The sequence below is a fragment of the Alexandromys fortis genome, unplaced genomic scaffold (assembly GCF_014885135.2).
Source record: "Alexandromys fortis isolate MF-2015 unplaced genomic scaffold, M_Fortis_MF-2015_v1.1 scaffold_5, whole genome shotgun sequence".
NCBI lineage: Eukaryota > Metazoa > Chordata > Mammalia > Rodentia > Cricetidae > Alexandromys > Alexandromys fortis.
The window spans coordinates 22,491,151-22,506,986 of record NW_026067924.1 but is presented as its reverse complement, the minus strand read 5'-3'; the positions used below and the strand labels follow the sequence as shown (position 1 = coordinate 22,506,986).

Genomic DNA, 15,836 nt, shown 5'->3' with positions numbered 1-15,836 from the left:
CCTGCTGCCTGTCTGTGTGTCTGGCTAGTCTGCAATGGGCGCTAGCAGATACCATACACTTTCTTTCGCACTGCTGACTGGCCCCAGGAAAACAGCTGCCCCATTCCTATGGGAACCTCATGTCAGGTCCTAGCCTTTTTTAGTCTTGGTCTAAAACTGACTGGCCTTTCTGTGTGATATCTAGACACCTAACAATTAAAGCTGTGTGATTATATAATTTGACAAATATATGCAAGATACATTCTCAGAAATTTGATTGGGAGCACATTTTTATGAGTGTCTAGCCACTGAGCTGTAGGAAAACTCCCATGCTTAAAGGATACAATGGTTCATGGTTCTGGGAAAACCTGCTGAGCTAAATGCAGAGCCAAATAAATGTGCTTTGGGGGCATTGCTCAAAGGGAGAACAAAAAGAACCATCAGGAAAGATATAAGTCAACCTGAAGACCGATAGGAAAGAGGAAGAATGGTGGAAAGTCTACAGATACTAACTGTCCTCCTGGAGACCCATTAGCACACCGGGGGGCCTCTGGGGCAATTTGTTAGGAGAACAATGGTCCTTGAGTTCTGTAAACTACAGGCAAAACTTCAAGTGCTCATGGGTTTCTTCTGGGATGAGAGTCTATAATGCCACTTTGCTTCTGACTGGTGTTTCCAAAATAGCAAAAATTAAAATTTGATTGAAAGTCAAAAATTTGTTATACTCTATTGATGACAGTTCTCAAGCTGATTATTTGGAGAGCAGCTGGAGATGGGATTGGGTATGAAGTGAATATTTCCAGAGAGAGAGGGCAGAAGCAAAGACAGAAATGAGCTTTCCATGGACATTGCTAAAGACCGACCATTTCTGCAGTTTGCTCTACAGTAGTCACTTCAGATGATTCCCTAAAATCTGATACCTTTAGTGTGATGTAATTTTTCAGCATGTTTTTGTATTTTTTTCTAGAATGTCTTCAGCAGTGTACATTTTTGGGGGGACAGGATTAGAGAGCAGTCAGTCTCAAAAACAACTCCTGATGGCCCCTGATTCAAGGTGCTCTGGGTAACCATCCAGAATCCCTAACACATCTCCACAAACCTCCGAGGCATCCAGACAGGCCGTACGATTGCCCCGAGTATGTATGAAAGGGGTATTGGCATTCCCTGCTGGGCCAGAGGGAGTCAGCACAGACCATAGAGGTCTCCCCATCACTCTCTATAACTGCAAGAGAGCCAGCTTCCAGGAGCATGACAGAGTTGAGTATTAATTACTTACTGGATTTTATGCCGAATAAAACCACATGTGTCTTTCAGCTGTGGTTTGGAAACATTTTCACCCTGGATATTATCTGTGAAAATTGGATGGGATTACATCACCCTACTGCTGGTGTATACATGTTCAACTTTCATGTCAGCAGAGCAGGCACTTCTGTGAGGCTCCCTTGGAGCGCTTCACAGAGAGTTGGCAAGCGACAGTTGGAGGCAAAGCGAGCCCTGGCCTCTGCCTATACAATATGAAGAGTTGCACTTGATGTCTTAAGAGCTTGGAATTGGTCTTTCAATAACGAAGAGTCCAAAAAGGAGGCTATTTTAATACAACTGAGTGGGAGGTTCACATTAGCCTGGTGGGTGGAACAGAGTCAGAGTGGGTCAGAGAAGAAGCATGGAGCAAAGCTAGGGAAAGAGTCTGCAAATCGCATATGAAGGAAGTGGAAATTGTCTTTAAAGTGCTTAGGTTGAAAGAAAAGTGATTAACTAATGGCTTTTTGGCTATTCTACAAGGAATACCATCCCAGTGACAATATCCTTCCACAAGGCTTTAAACTTCAAGATGCTGCCTCTTTCCAAAATCACCACAGGTTGGAGACTAGGCCCTAATACATGGAACCCTAAATAATCTTCAAGATCCAAACAGTGGCACCAATGTTTCCATGATGTAAATTGCATGTGTGAGGATGGTGTATCAGGAGGAAAGAAGAAGAAAAAAAGCACATTTGGAGATAGACAAAGTGAGTAAGGAGTCATTATGAGAAGCCACGTGTATATAGAATTTCAAACAGAATAAAAATACATGAAATTATAAAAAAGTCAAAGAAAATAACACAAAAATAAGCATTTAAATTGAAATGTCAATCAGAACCTTAATTCTGAGTATATTTGGAAGAGCTGTGGGGAAACCCTCTATTTTGTAAGCTTCGTATTTATTATCATACAAAAGAGGTTAATTGGAGTTACCATACACAGAGTATCATGCTCATTTCAGAAGCCATTGGTTGCCAAGTAAAGCAGACAAAATCAGTACCTGGTATGAAACATATCTCCTTGAATTGCTATCATAGGTGTCCTGGAAATCCTCAAAACAATACAAGCTATTGTTATTTGCTCTTGGTTGCTCAGAAGAACTTGGCAAAAAAAAAAAAAAAGAAAAAAAAAGAAAAGAAAAAGAAAAAACAAAACACTATTGCTGAAATACCACACATATGAGTCACAGGGCATGGAGATACTGAGCTGATGCTGGCCAGGAAGCTTCCACCCTCTTGGCTACCTCTCATTGTACTAGAAGGTGCTAAGGCAGAGTGATAGGATTGGGAGGGGGAAATAAACAGAAATCTTATCCAGCTTGGAACCCTGAGGACTACAGTAACAACTGTCATAGCAAGCTATACCCATCAGTGCCATCATGGCATGGCTATTCTAGGGGTACTCATCCACTCTCTGATTGGATTTAAGAAACATTCCAGAGGAGGAAGCATATGCCTGTGCTGTAAATCTGGCCAAGAACCCATGGCTAGAGAATTACAGGCTCCAGAGGTAAGCCCAACATTATTCTATTAAATGAACATAACATCAAATTCAAATTGTCCTCTAAATTCATATAATCTTACCAGTTGATTTGTTCAGCTCTTAGGACTCATAAACGAAGTTTCTTCATGCCATGGATGGTAGCTAACACAGAAACTCACAACTGCTCAAGGTACAAAGAATGGTCTCGTGTCTCATGTGTAGCACGCTCAGCCATGAATGAGGCAAGTCTACCACTCCCCTCTCCTCATGAGACTCAGGGACCATTTTGGAAGAGGAAACAGAAGGTTCTACGAGCCAAAGGTCAAGGAGAAGTGGAACAAAATATTATCTTCTAGACCAAACATGATTCTTGCACTCATGTGATTGTCTGCACAATTTGTACACAAGTCAAGTCAAGCTAGTCCACAGTCTAACACGGAGTGGGGAACAAATTCCTGAGCCTCCTCTCTAACTGAGGAGTTCCTGATGGTTGATGGATTCTGGGGGAAGGCACTTCACTTCCTTTTAAGGGTGTGGCTCCTTGTAAGTCGAATCCACTCCTGTGGATGTACCCACTCAGAGAACTATATGTGTAGCATAAATTGGAGGAGATGGGTTATTACATTTTTTTAAAACAGGACACAAAAATGGGAAGGTAGGGAGATTGGAGTAAATCTGGGAGAAGGTAAGAGGAGAAGTTGGTGATAAATAATATCAAAACGTATTGTACAAAATTCTAAAATGATTAATACAAATATGTTAAAAAATGTAAAGGTATGCTATTTATAAAGATTTAAGATGAGAATTGGCAGCAAAAGCTTTAGAGAGAAAATATCTTCCAATTTTTCTGGGTGCTTAGTTCACAAGTGAAAAGGCCTACGTCAAGAATAAAACTATACTGCTAAGGAAATGGTTTAAATTTTTTTTTCATGACAGATACTTGACTAACTTTATAAACCAAAGGAAATGAAGTGGTAGATCAGGATAGACTGAAAGCGAAGAGAAAACAGTGACAAGTGACATATCTGAGTTCAGGAGGAAGCAGAGAGGACCACAAAACAGCTAGATGGTTTGAGAATGGAGTATCTGCAAGGTAGTATTCCATAGGTAATTCAATATTCAAAAATGATGCAGGACATGAGGTCACCTTATGAAGGGAGAAAGATAGATATGGAATAGCCTCGAGAAATGTGAAGGTTTTATATTATTGCTTGCTGAATACATAGTGAGGAAATAAAAGACAGAGAAGTGTCAAGACATACTGTGAGGTGACCAGGAAGCTGTAGCCATTCCAAGGTCTAGAGTTAGAGTTTTCTGCCAGTTTTCAACCTCGCAAGTGTAGCAGGAGGCTGCAAATATGAAATGCTGACCACAGAGACACGGGATTCACTTCTAAAGAAACAAACTAGTCAGACTTTCTGACTGCAAACTAGTCAGAATGAGGCATGGTTGGTAGTATTCTTAATAGCATAAGTTTTGAGGTCAAATATATCTCAGTTCAGCCATTGACTACAAGTCTCATAGACTCTAGTGCTGGCTAGAATGCTTTGAAAAGGGAAGGAGTAGGGGGTGGAGAAGACTAAAATACATTCTACGTATGTATGAAATTTTTGAATAATAAAATAAAAGGATGGTTACCCTAGATGAAAAGTTGAAGCCTACTTCCCGGTAAGATCATGGTCCCAACAACATCTTTAGCATACAGCTCCAAATATAGCTGCAATCAGGCCCAAGTTTGGCTTTTGGCAGCTCTCCTCAAGCCTGCTTCCCACCTGACAAACAAATCTGTACCTAGAAATATAACTGTAGATGCTGGCATTTCCCAGGCAGTGTCTGGCCCGCTTGAAGCCTGGGTAGAGGTTGGCACTCTTCCACCAAGGCCTCTTTGAGCTTGAATGTTTGCAGTGGTATTCACTCGGAAATATTTTTCTGTCTGGATGGTTACCTGTCACTTTGGTATTCTGGTTCTTAATTTGAAAACCATGGGATGAAGCAGAAAAATTTCCCTACTAGTCAAAGCCCCCTGGCTTAGACTGCACTGTCTTTTAGGGCACAGTGTTGCTGCAAGGCCATTAGGGTCATGCCCAATTGACGCAGCATCAAAGGCCCACTTACAAACTTCCCCAGTGTTCTCCTACGACAGCTGGTGCTGTTTAGAAGTATAAAGGCCCTGAAGCTATAGAAATCCACCTTCCTATCTTCTTTCACATTTTTCTGAGTATTATTTTATTGCATTTTTTATCAGCATTAAAAAACTGAATTTTGGAGAAATCTAGATAGATCATGGTGCAAAAGGAGGGCAGGCTGATGAAAAAGACACACACAGGTGACAGAGGCAAATTGGTATATTGAGGGTGAAGCAGGTGAGAGCCAAGTGCCTGAGTCGAGTCTCTCGGAAGAATCTGGCTGACTGAATCCTGTGTGTGTGCTATTTGAGTGTTGACTTGTAAATACTGTAGGTAAAAATACTTGATAAAAATCCATATTTATTGTCCCCAGGTGTGATTTAGCAGTAAAAGTAGAAATAATAGGTATTTGAGAAATGAGTTTATTTTTAGTCTCTTTGGGAATATTTAATCCCCAAGATATTTTCATTGTTAGGGTCTTTATACCTTTAATGGGCATTTAAAGAGTAACAAAACTATTTTACTATTGAATATAGACTATCAAAGGTTTATTTTCATTTGGTTTCTTATGAAACAAGGTCTATGCATAGAAACATATATATGCATCTGTATTTGGATAAATATGAGAATGAACAAACTATTTTTATACGTAAAACTATGTTAATTTCATAAAGAAAATATCAAGATCAAGAGAGTACATGATAAGCTATCTTAACTACCTGTCTCTATAAAGTGAAAAAGTCATTACACATTTCCAATACACATGACTCAGAGTAAGTATTTTCATCCCCAAAGGGAGGATAAGAAGAAAAGACTAAATGAATGTATAAGCCCTAGCAGGACCACACCAAAGCCAAGATTGTGCTGGCGTCGTGTTATCTCCAATGGATTTAAGGATCTCTACTCCTAGGGTTCTGTGACCGCAACTCACTTGAGTTCTCATTTGGGGTTGTGAAGGTTTGGCCGAAGTTGCAGTTGCTAATCCTAGACTATGTGTGAGTGGTTGAATTCCTAAAAGGGATGCCCCTGAAGGCCATTGCCTGAAACTATGGTGATGAAACCTGATTTGTAGTGACTGCTCTGGAATCTTGGAGAAGCCACGATTTGGGGACATCTAATAGTGAGTAACATTCCCCCCTCTCACCACATCCATGCCAGCCTTTATTTGTCATTCATATTGCTGATGACGGCAACTGTGACTGTAATGAGATGGAATCTGAAAGTAGTTTTAATCTGCGTCTATCTGATGGCTAAGAATTCTGAGCACTTTTTACAGTGTTTGATAACTATTCTTTACCTTTTTGAGAATTTTCTCTTCAGGTGCACGACTCTCTTAATTGGATTGTTTAGTTTCTTAATGTTTAGTTTTTCTTAATTCTCTGTCAGATGAATGATCTGGCAAGACTTTCACTCATTCTGTGGGTGAAATTTCACCCATCCTTTGTTATGCAAAAAAACGTTTTAGATTCATGACATCTCGTTATTTTCCGTGTTACCAAAGCCTTACACTGATGTAAGGACTTACAAAGTCCTTACTAACGCCTCTAAGTTGAAAGATGTCCTCTAGTTTTTTCTCTAGATGGCTCAGATCCTCAGGTTTTGTGCTGAGGTCCTTGGTCTATTTGGTGTTGAATTTTATGCAGGATGATGGGTAAAGATCTAACTCCATTTTGTGGATGTTGAAATCCAGTTTTCCCAGAACTATTTCTTAAACATGCTTTTTTTAGTCAGTCAGTTAACTGTAGTCTCTTGAGTTTATGCTTTGATCCCTAATACTACTGCATTGTTCTAAGTGTCTATTTTTGTGACAGTATTATGAAGTTTTCATGACTACGACTCTGTGGTATAACTTGAAATCAATTACAGTTTTACCAGCCACAGGATTCTTTTTACCTAATTGCTTTGGTTATCCTTGGTCTTTTGTGCTTCCATCTAAACTTTTTGATTACTTCTTCTAAGTCTATAATAAAGCATCAGCATATTGATTACGATTGCACTAAATTTATAGATTGCTTTTGGTAGGACGGCCATATTCTCATTGTTAATTTTTCCCGTCCAAGAACTTGAGATGCCTTTCCATTTTCAACTGTCTTCCATTTCTTTCTTCCATGTCTTACTTTTTTTTCCCTTGTAGAGGTCTTTCATTTCCTTCTTTGGGGTTATTTATGGGAGGGTGTTATTTATGTTATTTATGTGAGGGTGTGTGTGTTTACTTTTAGCTATGGTGAATAAGATTTATGCCTTGATTTCTTTTTGATATGTTTGTCATTACTATATAGGAGGATTACTAATTTTTTGTGTTAATTTTGTTTCTGACATTTTCCTAAATGCAGTGACCAGTTCAAATCATTTTTGATTGAGTCCTTGGAGTCCACTATGTGTAGAATCAATCATCCACTGAAAGGAATACTTTGACTTCTTTGCCTATTTATATGCCTTTTCTTTTTTCATATTGCTCTAGCTAAGACTTTACAAATTATGTTGAATATAGGTAGAAAGTATACACACACTTGTCTGGTTCCAGGTCTTAAAGGAAATGTGCTAAGTTTTTCTCAATTTAGAATGCTGATTATAGGCTTGTCATAAATAGACTCCATTATGTGGAAATGTACTCTCTCCATCCTTAGCCACTCTATGATCTTTATCATGAAGTGATGTTGAATTTGTCAAAGGCTCTTTCTACATGTTTTGAGATGATCTGGCGATTCTTGTCTTCAGTCTATTTCTGTGATGAATTATATTTATCGATTCATTAGTGTTAAATACATATAATTGTTGTAATTAAGTCAATTTGGTCATGATTAATTATCTTTTTAATGTGATGATGAATTCGAATTGTATTCTATTAAAAACTTGGCTATCTATGTTCATTAGTGACATTTTTCTGTAATTTCTTTTTTTATGGTGTCTTTATCTGGTTTTTGTGTTAAGGTAGTATTGGCTTTGTAAAAAGAGCTTAGAACCCTTCCTTTTCTATGTAACAGAATAATTTGAATAGTAGGTTCAAGTTCTGGTGGAATTCTTCAGTGATCCCACCTGTTTCTGGCCATTTTCCTTTAGTTGAGGGACTTTTTTAAATCACTGATTAAATCTCATTTCTAGTTATGGACCTTCTAAACCTATTTATTCATCTTGGTTCAGTATGGGTAGGTCATATGCACCTAAAAATCCCTACATTTTTGAAAGGTTCACAACTTAATAGAGTCTATATCCCCATGATTGGCTGTATTCCATTAGTGTGTATTATATGGCTTGTCATTTCATCTCTAATTTTCTTAATTTGAGTCTTTTCTTGCCCTTCTTTGGCTAATTTGGCTAAAAATTTACTAATTTTGTTAATCTTTTATGATAACTAGGGTTTTTCCTCATAATTTACATTTTTTATTTCTATTTCATCTCTTTCTACTCTGAGTGTAATTATTTCTTCCCATATATACTCTTTTGAGGATTGGTTTGTTCTTGTTGAAGTCGTTAAGGTGTATCACTGATTAGTTTCTTTGTCATCTCACAAATTTATTGATACAGGCACTCAATGATGCAAACTTTCCTCTTAGGACTGTCTTCTCTTGCCCCATAGATTTTAATGGGTTGTATATTTGTTTTTATTAAATTTTATACTTTTAATAATTTCTTTCTTGATTTCATCACTGATCCATACATCAGTTTGTATACTTTCAGTAGTTTTTGATGCACTTGGTATCTATCTTTATCCCAATGTCATTAGCTAGGATCCAGATTATTTCAACTTTCCTATATTCGTTCAGACTTGCTTTGCATACTAATATGTCAAAAATTTTGGAGAAAGAGTTCTATGCGTTCCTAAGAAGAGCATGTATTCCTTAGTGTTCAAGTAGAATCATCTATAGGATACCTACCAGGTCTATTTTATTTATTGTGCCACAACTCTGGTGTTTCTCTGTTTAACCTTTTTGTCCAGATGAATTGTCTGTTGGTGAGAGTGGGGTATTAAAATCACCTACTATCACGATATAATTGATAATTTTATAATGAAACTAAGTGTGCCTGTTTTCTACATTTATATATTTGCAATTATAATGTCCTCTTGATGGAATGTTTCATGGATGAGCATGAAGTGACATTTTTTTTATCTCTTTTACTTTTGATTTGAACACTGTTTTCTCAGGAATTTTAATAGCTCTGCCTGCCTGACTGCTTGCTTCTTAGTTATAATTGCTTGTAATGTCTTTTTACAACTTTCTCCCTGTGGTTGTTTCTGCCTTTTGTGGTGAGATGTGCTTCATTGAGGCTACAAAAAGATGGATTCCGTTTTCTAATCTAAGCTGCTAGTCTGTGTCTTGCTTCTGGAAAAATCAAGACCATAAATAACTAGAGTTATTGAAAGTTGTATTTTGATTCTTGTCCTTTTATGGAGTTTCTAATATCTCTTTTGATGAATTAATCTGATATTGTTTACTTAATCTCTATGGTGTCTTTAGTATGTTTAGATTCCTCTTCTGACTAAATAATTCTTTCTAGTACCCTCTGTAAGATTGACTTAGTGATCATAAATTCCTTTGGTCTACTTTAATCATGTAAGCTTTCATTTCTTCTTCAGCTTATGTAGTTTTGGTGGGTACAAAAGTCTGAGATGGCATTTGTGGTTGTTCCACGCTTTGAATACATCTTTCCAGGATCTCTGGTTTTAGAAGTTTATTGTCAAGTAATCAGATGTTATTCTGATGGGCCTGTCTTGATATTTGACTTGACCCTTTTCTCTTGCAGTTTTCAGTATCTCCATTTTTCTATCTGTGTTTTTTGTGTTTGAATTATCATATGCCATGAAGAATTTCTTTTCTCATCTTGTCTATATTTTGTAGGCTTCTTGTATCTGTCTTGAAATAATTTTCACCAACCTTATGAAATTTTGTCACATTAATTTATTAAAAATATTTTCTATGTTTTTGTTGTAATCTTCTCCTTTACCTATATCTACAGCTGAGTGATTGTTTTAATAACGCTTCTGTAAAAGTACTTCATCCAACTTTCTTTGTGTTGTTTTCATGGATTGCCTCACATAGAGAAAAGAGTTTCTTTCAATTAAGCCTTCTGAGGAATGACATAGTAAGAGTTTCCAGTTTTATTTTTTCCAAGAGCTTTAGATTTGATGCCTTAAGGCTCAGTGGTTGCATTAGTCCACATGTTAGCAAATTTAAACAATTGCCTTAGCTTTAGAGTGGGTTATAATTGTCCTCCTTCAACTGAAAAAGAAAATCTAGTCAATTTTTTTTTCTGGACTAGCTAGCTGTGTTGATCTTGTTTCTCCATCACAATATTGTTTGGGAACATGAACTACACAGTGAAGTGAAATCAATTTTGAAGATTATGATTTAAACGTCAGTTTTTATTGTTTTTAACTATACCCATAGACCAAAGTCACTCTCTAATAATCCTTTGTACTTCTCAAATGCTTCTTCTATGAGTGGCAGTGTGTAAAAGGGTCTAGTACTTCCAGTGAGGAAGATTTAACTTCCAACACAAGATTTTCATTGTTCCAGTGCTTGCTTCTCTCTCTCTCTCTCTCTCTCTCTCTCTCTCTCTCTCTCTCTCTCTCTCTCTCTCTCTCTCTCTCTCTCTCTCTCTCTCTCTCTCTCTCTCCATCTTATTCATTCATTCATATTTGTATGTTTGTGTTTTGCCTGTAAGACCTATGTGTATCACATGTATGCCTGATACCTGATACCAGGAAAGGGACTCAAATCTCATGGAACTGGGATAGATAGCATTACAAACAGTTGTAAGCCACCATTTGGATTCTGGGAACCAATGCTGTGTCCTCTGAAAGAAGAGCAAGTACTTTTAACTACTGAGCCACCCTTCTAGCCCATCTGGTATTTATAGAACAATTATAATCTTGAATTGACAGAACCACCCTACTCACTAAATGTACTAGAGGTGACAGGGCAGTCGCTCAGAAAAGCTGTGCCAAAGTTCTATTGTGCATTAGGAAAAAGTCCATGGGAGCGATATGAAACCCATTCTCTCCTCAAAGATTCAATATCCTAACAACTCTCAACGACCTACCTCTCTGAATCAACTTGGTCCCCAGATACCAGAAAATGCTCTTACCGAAAACCATGAAATGGTTTTGGTGGTCCCTTCCAAGTCCCAGCCATAAGGAGATGCTGGTGGAGGTGTGCTCCCAGCCCCTTGTACCATGTAGCTGTGGGCACCTGGGAAAAGTCGAGGACACCCAACATTTTCCACAGTGGATGACTCAGCTAGCGCTTGAGGATGGGAAGATATCTACAATGTGTTAGCTAATTGCTCCTCACTCTTTGTCTACAGATAGATTCTAGGGCGGTGTTTTAGAATATGCTTCGTGCCTCTGGCCTAATGACTAAGTTGCTCAAGAAACACAAACATTTGGATTGGTAGAATTTGTAATCTTTCCCTGGACAAAGTGTTTATTTATCATTAAAATGAGAGTTTTTCTAATAAGCGAGGCAGCTGTTAACCATCTTGATTCATTTCAAATGTGGTTGGGGAAATTCAACAAGCTTCAAATGGGGGGTGAGAGGGCAAGCCCTGTTTTCCTTATGCTCTTCGGGGTCACATTAAATCCATGTTGTGTTTTCTGAGAGATTAGAAACAGACTGCAGAGTCCAAAACACACTGTGACCTGCAGCTCTCTTCCCCACGGCATAAGATCCTCAGCTGTCTGCATGCATGCAGTATGCTATGAATTTATATTTGTGCCAAATAAATGGTTTGTTCAAATATCTTAAAGCTCTGGGAACTGGCTTAGATGAAGATCGCTCACACCCGCTTTTCTCTCTGTCTACATTGCTCCTGTGATTGGAACCTGAGCTCTGTTAAAGGAAAAGTCCAGGCCCAACCCCTTACTGAGGAGCTGTGGCAGTGGCTGGCTTTGGAGGGTGAAGAATTATTGCTTATAAATGATGTGCCCACTGGTAGATGTCTCCTGTCCCAGTGGGTGACCATATACCCATGCACGTATGGGCAACACTAACAGAACTTAATGGATTATCCAGGGAAGAAAAGGACACGAGGTTGGGGGAGTGTTATGGAGGGGCATTGAAAAGGGAACACAGGGGTACATGTGATCATATTTCATTGTCTGCATCTATGAAATTCTCAAGAATAACCATAAATTTTAAAAATTGTAATTTCTTAAAAAATAAAATACACATTTCTCCACACAGAAAAGACGGTGCTTTTTGAATAAGACTGTCATGAGACACACAGGATACTGTCTAACCCCCCTTTGTGAAGTTTATTCTTGCCTGGAGTAAAATGAAACCAGTAAACATTAGTCCCAGTGCAGATTGACCGATTAACAAATTGCTTTAGTGCAAATGGGAGAGGCTCAAATATTTGACTTGACTGTTTTTCACTGGAGTCTTTCACTAAATCTGACCACAGCTGTCCTCAAGGCCAGATGTTAGCTGTAAAATTCAGTGACTTTAATATACCATGCAACCTCCCTGTGTTTTTAGCCAGGCTCAAGCCTGCAGCATCTGTGCATTAGCCTTGCATAGCTCCAGTGGCTGTGCTGAGATGCCTGTTATCCTCCTGAGGTTTGGCAGTGGCTCAGATTTCCTCTAAGCTTGCGTACAATCACTCCATTTAGAAGCTCTCTGCTTCTATTGAAGTGAAGGTACCTCACAGATGCATTTGATACCGGCTGTTCCTGAAAGTAATTGGGTGAGGTCAAATACCTGCCCTTGTTATCACTCTTAAGCTGCCCAAGTCCAGTTAATTGTGGCCTCAGCAAATGATTCCCTGGAAGGTAGCTTTTGCCTAGGCTTGGCACGCCTCACAGGAGTGTGGAGCTTACAGACTGTGGAGTAGTCTGGCCTCTGCTCTCTGCCTCCTCCAGCGCATTTTCTGGTCTGTTAATTAGAGATTCTGGTCTGTGCAAATGCCTGTCTGCAACTCCTCAGGGCGAGCCTGCAAAGCTGGGGAGCAGTGATGCAATGGAAAGAGCGCAGACTTTCAAAACTGGAAAGACCTGGGCTTAAAGCAAGGAACACTGCTCAATTCCCTGAATGCCCATTGATTCCAGTTTAAGCCTGTTCCTCTAACGTAAGGCCGTAATTTTCAAGCCAAGTGCAAGACAGCTTTAAGGTCTGCAAATGTCTGAGTGTCTTACTCTAAACTGTTTTATACTTTTAATAAAGTTGTAATTGAAAAATACAAGCACTCATGTACTAAATACCAAAACTTGGTTTCCCCCAAATAGCCTGGTTTAGATTCATTGTGGCCCTTGAAAAGGCGAAATTATAGCTTAAATTTTTATTCACAAAGTCCTGTCTCAGTCTGCACTTTATGATAAAATGTAATATGTTGCATGTGACAATCCATCAATCGATGTTCTACTGCTAAGTTTCACCACTGAAAAACTACTTCGTAGTGTGAATCTAACTCTTCCCGGTTGTTCTTTCTCTCTCAGGGACATTATGTGTTGCCCAGCAGCCCATAAAATGCCACTGTTTTAGGGTGCTGAACTTTCAAATCCATGACATCATTCCTTTGGGGGCTTATGAAGGACTAAAGTATTACGGAAGAGTGAAATGGCACAGGTGTTGGGACAGAAGACTCAGCACATGTGAAATCTGGAAACCCTCCACTATGACTGACTGGAAAGATCATGCAGGAAACAGGCTGGCAGACTGGCGGAGAGCTGAGGCAAAGGCTTTACCTTCCATGCAGATGTGCTTGGATTTCATCCAGGAAGAAATCAGTAAACCAATGGAAGCGTTAAAAAAAAAAAAAAAGCTGTGAGCTATTGACTTGGGCGTGCGGCGTCAGTATCTGCACAGTTGTCATAGTGCTCTTGCTTTCTCAGATGGTACGACTCAATCACACCAACTTCGTTTTAGCATCCAATAGATCAAATAGAGCTGTTTGGGTTGTGACTGTCTCTGCCTAGCACTACTGTGACTCTGCTAGGCCTTAACTTACTTGAACTGAATTTCATAGATGTGGTTCCTTTCCGGAAGATTTGACCTCCAGGTGAGGAAGAACCTCATCTATAGGAGAGACTTTTCTGACTCCTCTCTACCCAGGGAGGTGTGGGAGTTGGGGTTTGTTTTGTTCTAAGTAGAAATATGCCATCATGGGGGGGGGAACACTGTTTTCCAAAACTCAGACCAGATCAAGACCAGGGCCCAGGGATGTGTCCTGGGATCAATCTGGAGTATGTGGACCAGGTAGCACACTCACAGTAATTTGTAAACTCTTATTTGTTCTTTCAGAGAACTCTTCGTGGAGTCTGTGAGCTTGGGGTGCTTACGTACTTTTAATGTCTGTCAGCTTATTTCATAAAATCACTTATACAATAAAGTAAAATATGGCCATGGGGAAATCTGAGGTTAGCATGGTTTTTCATCGTTCATTGTATCTGACTTTTATGATTAGAATGTCTGAGTAACTGACTTCAGAGCTTAATTGTGGGATTATTCACACACAATAAACAGCACATATTATAGTTATAGCACATAGTCTGGTTTTAAATATATACAAATTTTCATGCAATGTCATTATGAAATAATCACCATGGAGATAATAAAAGTATCTACCAACTCGTAGCATACCCTTACATAGATTGTTTATGACTGAGTTCTGCTCCCGTATCCAATCTCTCTTCCCAGGATACAGGTCTGCTTCTTGTCACCTCATGCAAGCTTATATTTTCTAGAGTTATATATAAATGGAATCACATCCTACATATGCTTTGTGTTGGAGGAGAAGGGAGTCTGGCTTCTTTCACTTCGCATAATTATTTTGAAATGTATCCACTCTGTGTATGCAAGTATCTCCTTTCTTTGCATTACTAACCAGTGTTCCACTGTATGAATATATCCGAGTTTAGTTACATATAAACTTGCTAGCAACATTTGCATTATTTATAGTTTTTGACTATTACAAATAAGATGCAATGAATATTTGTGTATGCGCACTGACAAGTTGAAATGTATCAAGATAAGAACTTTTGCCCTTTGCAAAAATTGTTCAGAAAATGAAATATGAAAAGTCAGTTACAAAGCGCATATCTGAGTAAGAACGTATATCAAAACTATCTACAGAATTCTGAAAAACTCAGTAGTAGAAAACAATCTCAACCGAAAAAGAGATGGGCAAAAGATGTAAACAGATACACTCATCAAGCATGGGTATTTCTTCTCAGTTTAATTCGGCCACATCAGGTAGCACTGTCTGAACCCACATTTTTTCTTTGATAGAGATTGGGGCATTTGAGAACTCAGTCTAATGCCCCAAGAGTTATGTTTTCTTTGGGGGGGGGTTGTTCTTTGGATAAGAAAGTTTCAAGCTCTGTTTAAACTTCAGAAATCACCATCTCTAATTCTGCTTGTAGGGATTCCTGGTTTCAGGCATCTTTCTTGAATCTCTGAGAAGAAGAATGTAGAGCTTCCACCAAATCAGAGCTCTGTCTGTCTAGCTTGGGTCTTTTATCTTAGATACTTGGGCCTCCAAGAAACCCATCTCTACCAACTCTATTTCAGGAAATCTGTTTTGGGTCCCCCGTCTATACTGCATAACCTAAAACACTCCTCAGGAAACTTCAGGGCTTGTGTTGTTTTTTATTATCTCTTGCAGATCCTAGTGAAGTGTTGCTTTGTGTCTAATATCATGAAATATTTGTTTCAGGAATCAGTCATACTTTTTTTCAGGTGGATAGATACTGATTTTGTGGACAGAGTTTGCCGTTAATGTCATATGTGCAGAATGATCAGTGACTCTTACCGTTGTCAAGTCTGGTAGTTTTCAAAACACATTTGTCGTTAGTAACTTAATTCTCAAAGCACCCCTCTGAAATGTAAACTACTTTGGCATTCAGAGATGTGGCGAGGTGACCCTTGAGGAAATAAGAACTAACTGGGAAAGTGGTCTAAAATTAGGCAGTTCAAGTTTCATCCCAGTATGTTTAAGTCATATACAAGG

General features: G+C 38.7%; 1 long non-coding RNA gene across 1 annotated transcript in view; it reads left to right on the top strand.

Moving 5' to 3' along the window:
• LOC126501873 (uncharacterized) overlaps positions 1–15,836 on the top strand; it is a 53,866-nt gene that overhangs the window by 37,818 nt on the left and 212 nt on the right. The gene's annotated exons all lie outside the window — the stretch shown is intronic.